This window comes from Castor canadensis, chromosome 4 (genome assembly GCF_047511655.1).
Source record: "Castor canadensis chromosome 4, mCasCan1.hap1v2, whole genome shotgun sequence".
NCBI classification, from domain to species: Eukaryota; Metazoa; Chordata; class Mammalia; order Rodentia; family Castoridae; genus Castor; species Castor canadensis.
Window position 1 is genome coordinate 185413622 of NC_133389.1, and position 6431 is coordinate 185420052.

The window sequence follows — 6431 nt, forward strand, 5'->3', positions numbered from 1 at the left end:
TCTTTCCCAGGAAAAGCTCAACCCTCTCCCACTACTGGAGGTTTTTTGCATTTTACCCAAAGTGCTTTCTTTTTACTTGTGTTGTTTCTCATCCTGGTCTATCTTGCTAATGAGGAAACCCAGTAGGTGCTCAACCTCCCTAATTCCCAGAGGTGTCTCACACACTTTTGCCCCATTCCCTAAACCTGAGAGACCCAGTTTCACCCCAGACAGGGTTACTCGGGGGTCTCTGGGAGGTGATCAGGCTCCCCTTCTGCCTCCCAAAGGCATGCCTATTGTTTGAATCCAGGTTCTTACCAGTCTGATGGATGGGGCTCCCAATTGGTTCCCAAGCCTTCTCCAGGTTCCTTTATGCAACCAAGACTTGCTCTCTGGTGTGCTGGGAGAGGCAATCCTCCATCAGACCAACAGGTCCACTGGCACCTGGCAGGACACTGTCCCGACAAGCCAGGGATGTTGAGTCCTGGTGACAAAGATTTGGAAAACAACTTTTCCAAATCTTGGATGAGCCCCCATACATGTTATGGGAATCTCGAACAGAGACATGGGACACCAAGGCTTTTCGTGAAGCAATATTTATTAGCATGCCAGCAGCAGCTCAGTGGATTCACATCCAAAGGCTGAGCACCAAGAGCAAAGGGGTCTCACCTTATATACCCTTGCAAGCAAGTTACAGAAGCAAAAAGCAAGGTTTAACCCATATATGGTCAAACCTTTCTACCATATACTGGGGGCTACTTTTTCCCCAGTGCTATGTGACCTTCTTCACATTTAGATTTTTTAAGTTTTATCTCTCTGCTATGCCATCCCTTCCCCCTACTGCATTATCAGAACACAGACTTGCTTGTTTCTTTTTTTTGGCCCTCCTTCCTGCTACACTTGCCCACGTTGGCCTTGAACTGTGATACTCCCAATTTTATCCTTGGTGGGCTTCTTAAACATGACACCAAAAGCACAGGTGACAAAAGAAAAAGTAAGAACTTTGAGCTGAATCAAAATTACAACCCTTTGCACATCAGTGGGCACTATTGAGAGTAAAACAAGAATCACAGAATAGGAGAAAATATTTGCAAATCATAATCTGATAAGGGCTTAATATCCAGAATATATAAAGAACTTCAACAACAAATAAAACAATCTGAATTTCAAATGAGCAAAGAACTTGAGGAGACAATTCTCAAAGAAAATATACAAATGTCCAACAAGAACATAAAAGATACTCAATATCACTAATCATTTGGGGAAATGCAAATGAAAACCCCACTGAGAGGGCTGGAAGTATAGATCTGTGGTAAAGTGAGTGCTTAGCACATGTGGGGCTCCCTTCCAAAACCAAAAACAAAACCAACGAACCAGTGTTTTACCCTGTCACCCCCATTAGGATGACTACCATCAAAAATCTTGGAAAAAAAATCACAAAAAAAGGGCTGGCGGACTGGCTCAAGGTGCAGGCCCTGAGTTCAAACCCCAGTAGCGCTCCCCCCACCCCACGTACAGCATAAAATAAGTGTTGGCAAGCATGTGGAAAAACTGGAAACCTTGTGCAAATTCAAGGCTAGTCTGGGCTTTATAGCAAGATCCTGTCTCAATAAATAAGCACACAAACAAAAAACCCCTGAAAGCAGAGGGTCAGTGGTTTAGGCCTGTAATCCTAGCTACTCAGGAGACAGAGACAGGTAGGATGAATGTTATTTGCCAGCCCGGGCAAATAATTCATGAGACCCAGGCTCAATAATACCCAGGACAAAAAAGGACTGGTGGAGTGGCTCAAGTGGCAGAGTGCCTGCATAGCAAGCATGAGGCCCTGAATTCAAACCCCAGTACCACCAAAAAAAGAAAAGAAAAAACCTAAAAACAGAATTACCAAATGATTCAGCAATTCTACTTCTGGATATATATCCAAAAATATTTTGAAAACAGGACCTCAAGAGATATTTGCACATCCATGTTAATTTTTGCAGCATTATTCACGATAGCCCAGAGATGGACGCAACCCAAATGTCCATTAACAGATGGACAGATAAACAAAATGTGATCTATCAGCCTTAAAAAGGAAGAAAATTCTTCCACATGCTACAGCACGGATAAACCTTACCAACATTATGCTAAGTAAAATAAGCCAGTCACAAAAAGACGCTCTAGTTTCCACTTCTATGAGGTCCCCAACGTAGTCAAAATCTAGAGACAAAAAGTGGAATGGTAGGTGCCCTGTCTGGAGGAAGAGGATGAAGAGTTAGTATTTAATGGGAACAGAGGTTCCGTTTTGCAAGATGAGAAGGGTTTTGGAGACTCTTGTACAGCAATGTGACTGAGCTAAACACTACTGAACTGTCTGCTAAAAAGTGGTTACGGTGAGAACACTGTTGTATCTCACAACAATTAAAATTGAATTAAACCAAAAGGTAATGACATTCTGATACATGCTACAATGTGGATGAACTTGAAAACATCATGCTAGTAACATAAACAGACACAGAAGGACAAGGATTGTGTGATTCTACTTCTATGGTATGAAGAATGGGTAGATTTCCAGACAAAAAGTCTCTCCCAGGGACTGGGGACACAGAAGATGTTCTTTAATGCACACACACCTTCTGTCTGGGTGAGGAAAAGGCTCTGGGAAGAACACTGATGGTTCCACGACATTTATTTATGCTTCTGAATTGTGCATCCAAAAATGGTTACAATGGTAAATTTCACCAAAAAAAGAAAGAAAGAAAAGCAGTGATAAATTGAACTTCATCAACATTTAAATTTTTCTTGTGAGAGTTCCACTGTTCACAGAACAGAAAGACAAGCTCAAGGCTGGAAGGAAAAGGGGCTGGAGGTGTAGCTCAAGCAGTAGAAAGCCTGCCCATCGAGTGCAGGACCCTGACTTCAAACCCCAGTACCACCAAAGTGTGTGAGGAGTGGGGGGAGACTGGAGGAAAAAGTAGCAAATCATACATCCATCACAGGATTTGTATGGAGAATATACAAAGAACTCTCAAAACTGACTAGTAAGGAAACAACTCAATAAGGAAAAAAATGAGAATAGACTCAAACAGACATTTCAACATAGAGGAGACAGGGAAGGCAGACAGCCCAAGAACTCGGGACCATCCACTACCAGGGAAGTGGCAATTGAAATTATGAGAAGCTACTAACTATACCCAGGCTGGAGTCACTGAGAAAAACACCCAGAAGAAAGCACTGATGACAGCAAGGATCATGGTCCTCCAGAGACAGAACCACTAGGACAGACACACATCACATCACCACAGGAAGAATGGTGAGCACAGTCCAGCAAGAGTTTAGAGACAGGTCACATTCCCAAGAACTTCTACTACAGTACGGTGCCATTGTTTTTGTTAATCTCTTACTGTGCCTAATTTTTAACTAAACTTTGTTGCATGGCTCCATGTGTAGGACACAACATAGTGTATGTGGAGATCAGGGCTAGCCGCAGCTCCAGGCACCCCTGGTGGTCTTGGGAGACGTCCCCGCAGATAAAGGGGGAAAAACATATGGTCACATGTCACTTAATGACAGGGAGGCGTTCTGAGAGAAGCAAGTGTAGGTGACTTTGTCATTGTGTGAACATCACAGCGTACTTAGTCAAGCAAAGATGCTATGGAGTCACTAGCAGATATGTTATGAAGCCACTGTCGTGCATGTGCTCTGCATGTGACACGCAGCGTACAGCACGTGACTTTAGAGAGGGAGGAAAGGAAGGAGGGTTTCTGTAAGCCTTGGCTCGTGCAATTACAGAGGAATGTGTGAGTGGATGTCTGCGGATGGACGATCCCCGCTCAAAGAGAAAACCTTCCGTCCCGCTGTCTTTCTCTTCTACTCAGCCCTCAGTGGATTTAATGGCCTCTCCCCACCCCAACTACCTGTGACCCCTCAGCCCAACCAAATGGGCACATAAAACCAATCTTCCCAGCAAGGATGGGCCAACAGCCATCTGTGTTTGTCCAGGAGTTCCCTAATGTTAGCACTGACAGTCCCGAGTCCCAGAAGGACCCTGGTCCTGGGCAGAGCTCCAGGGCTGGTCACTCAGGGTGAGGACATGCGGCAGTAGAACTCATATCGTAAATGGCAGGGATGCAAAGTGATGCAGCCACTTTGGACAACAGCTGGGCAGCTTCTCACGGAGTCAACTATGTACTTAACATATGACCCAGTATTCCCTGGGTATTTATCCTGGAGAAATGAAAGCCGCGCGCCACACAAAACTTCAACATAAATGTCTATACCATATCTACTCATAAGAGGCAAAAACTCAGCAACCTGAATGTTGACAAAGCGAATAAAGTTTGGAACCACCATACAAAGGGGCCCCACCCCACCCCAGCAGCAAGAAGGAGGCAGCGACTGACCCGTGCTTCAGTGTGGATGAGCCTCAAAGGCACATGTGAGAGAAAGAGGCCAGCCTCAGAAGGTCACAGACCATACTGTTCCATCCATGTGACATTGCTGATGGGAAGAGAGAGCAAGGAGAGCTGACCAAAGGATTCCCAGGGCTGGGGGAGGAGTGGGAAGGAACTTCCTGGGGGTGACAGATTGCCCCGTGTCCTGATTTGGCGTTGGGGGGGGGTCACGCAAACCCATACAGGCACTAAAATTCATAGACCTGGGCATCAGGAAAGTAGATTCTACTAGTAGTAGGTCCCAAAGAGGAGTCCTTAGGCTTGGAGACCCCGAACTAGGCATCTGTGTGTGTGTCTGCGTGTACACCCAGGAGTTCCCTGGTCACATAATAGGTACCCGTTGACCTTGGCTATGAAGCCCAGTGGACCAAGGAGCAACACTACCCCGGATGACACCTTCAGGGAGTGGGAACCAAGAGACAGCCTGTTTGGGAACAAGGACTGACAGTAGATGGCACAGAGTCCTCAGTGTTTCTGGGACAGTCCAGCAGCTTCTGGCCAGCAGGAGGAGGCCCAAAAGGAGGAGGTCTCGGATGCCAGGACAGAACCCTTCAGGGTGCATTTCTGGGACACAGGTTCTGGGTTCCTCTACCAGCCCTACTGTGGCTCAGACCCAAACTCCTTGGGGACTCCTCCAGTCCACATCTCTCCACTGATTCGCTTTGTGCAGGGCAGATACTCCCCTTTCTGGGTCTCAGTTGCTCCTGTGTTCAGTGAGGACTGTGAATGTAAATTCTCCCTGAATCAGGGAGGGCCCCCTGGGGCTTCCTCTAGGGCTGAAACAGTGGAAGGAAGCAGCTTCTCTTTTGAGCCAAAATGCAATGCCCCTACAGTGAATTTGAGTGCAGCCCAAGGTGGTTTACCCCCGCCTGTGGTGCCACATTTCCTGTTCACCATGTTTGTCACAGCAGCACGACAGGAAAGAGAGGGAGCAAATAAATGATCCCAGTTACAGGACAGAGTGTCACGCAGCCTTTGAGACTGTGAGGAAGGCATACTCAGGCTATAACACGGAGTGGAAAATCAGGTTTCCGAGCTACATGCTCATTCGTGTCCATGTGAAGATCCTTCTGAACGGAGAGAAATTAGGCAGTAATGTTCCCAGTTCCCAGTCCTCTTTCCCACGCAGTAGCTGTGTTTTTTAAAATCTCTATGTGTGCTCCTAATTTCCCTGCACTTCAGTGCCCAGGCTTTACCGTTATACTCAGAAAACTATGTTGTGTTTGGCTGCTGGCCGTAACTTTGAAATCTCAGAACCATGCTGAGTGTTTCCAAACAACCTATTTGTGCAAAAAGGAGGTGTCCAGATCTCAGGAAGGGGGAACAAACTGAAGAAAGAGAATGCTTGTTCACAGGGAAAAAATAATAGGCCCCAGGAAGAAAGGGGTCACCAGTTAGTTGCCTCGGGTGCCTGAAAACACCATGGAGTGGAAAGTATCTACTCCCTGTTCCCCTCCGGAGCAAGTGGGTGCTCTGGCCATCCCTGGGAGGTGAGCCCTGGACCCCAGGGTCAGCCTCGAGAGCTTCCCTGAAGCACCTGGCAGCAGTCAGCCTGGGGAGCGAGGTGACACATGACTTTAAGAACTGAGCACAGGAAGGTCCCCTCTTCTCCCTCTCCATCTCCACCCACATACACATGGCTGGCAAGTGCATTCCTCCTGACAGATGTGATTTGAGAGGGTCTGTCTTCGTGAAAGTTATTCCACACTCCTAGCATGAGGGGCCTTGGTGAGGGGGCAGCAGTCAGGTGGGGAAGGCAGAGCCTGTAGGGAGCAGGTCTCTGGGGTGCAGGCCTGGGCAGATGCTAGGCCTCTCCATTTTACAGGTGAGAAAGTCTACCCAGGGAGGCTTGGGACCTACCTCATTGCCCCAAGTTGGCCTGGATCACACTGGAGGTGGAAGCCTGAGGGCAGGTGGGGACACTCGACAGCCACCACCCCAGAAAAGGGGTGGACAGCTGGGGAGATGGTGGCCTGTGAGAGGTCTGGATCCCGCTCCTAAGCCCAGTCCAAGTGCTAT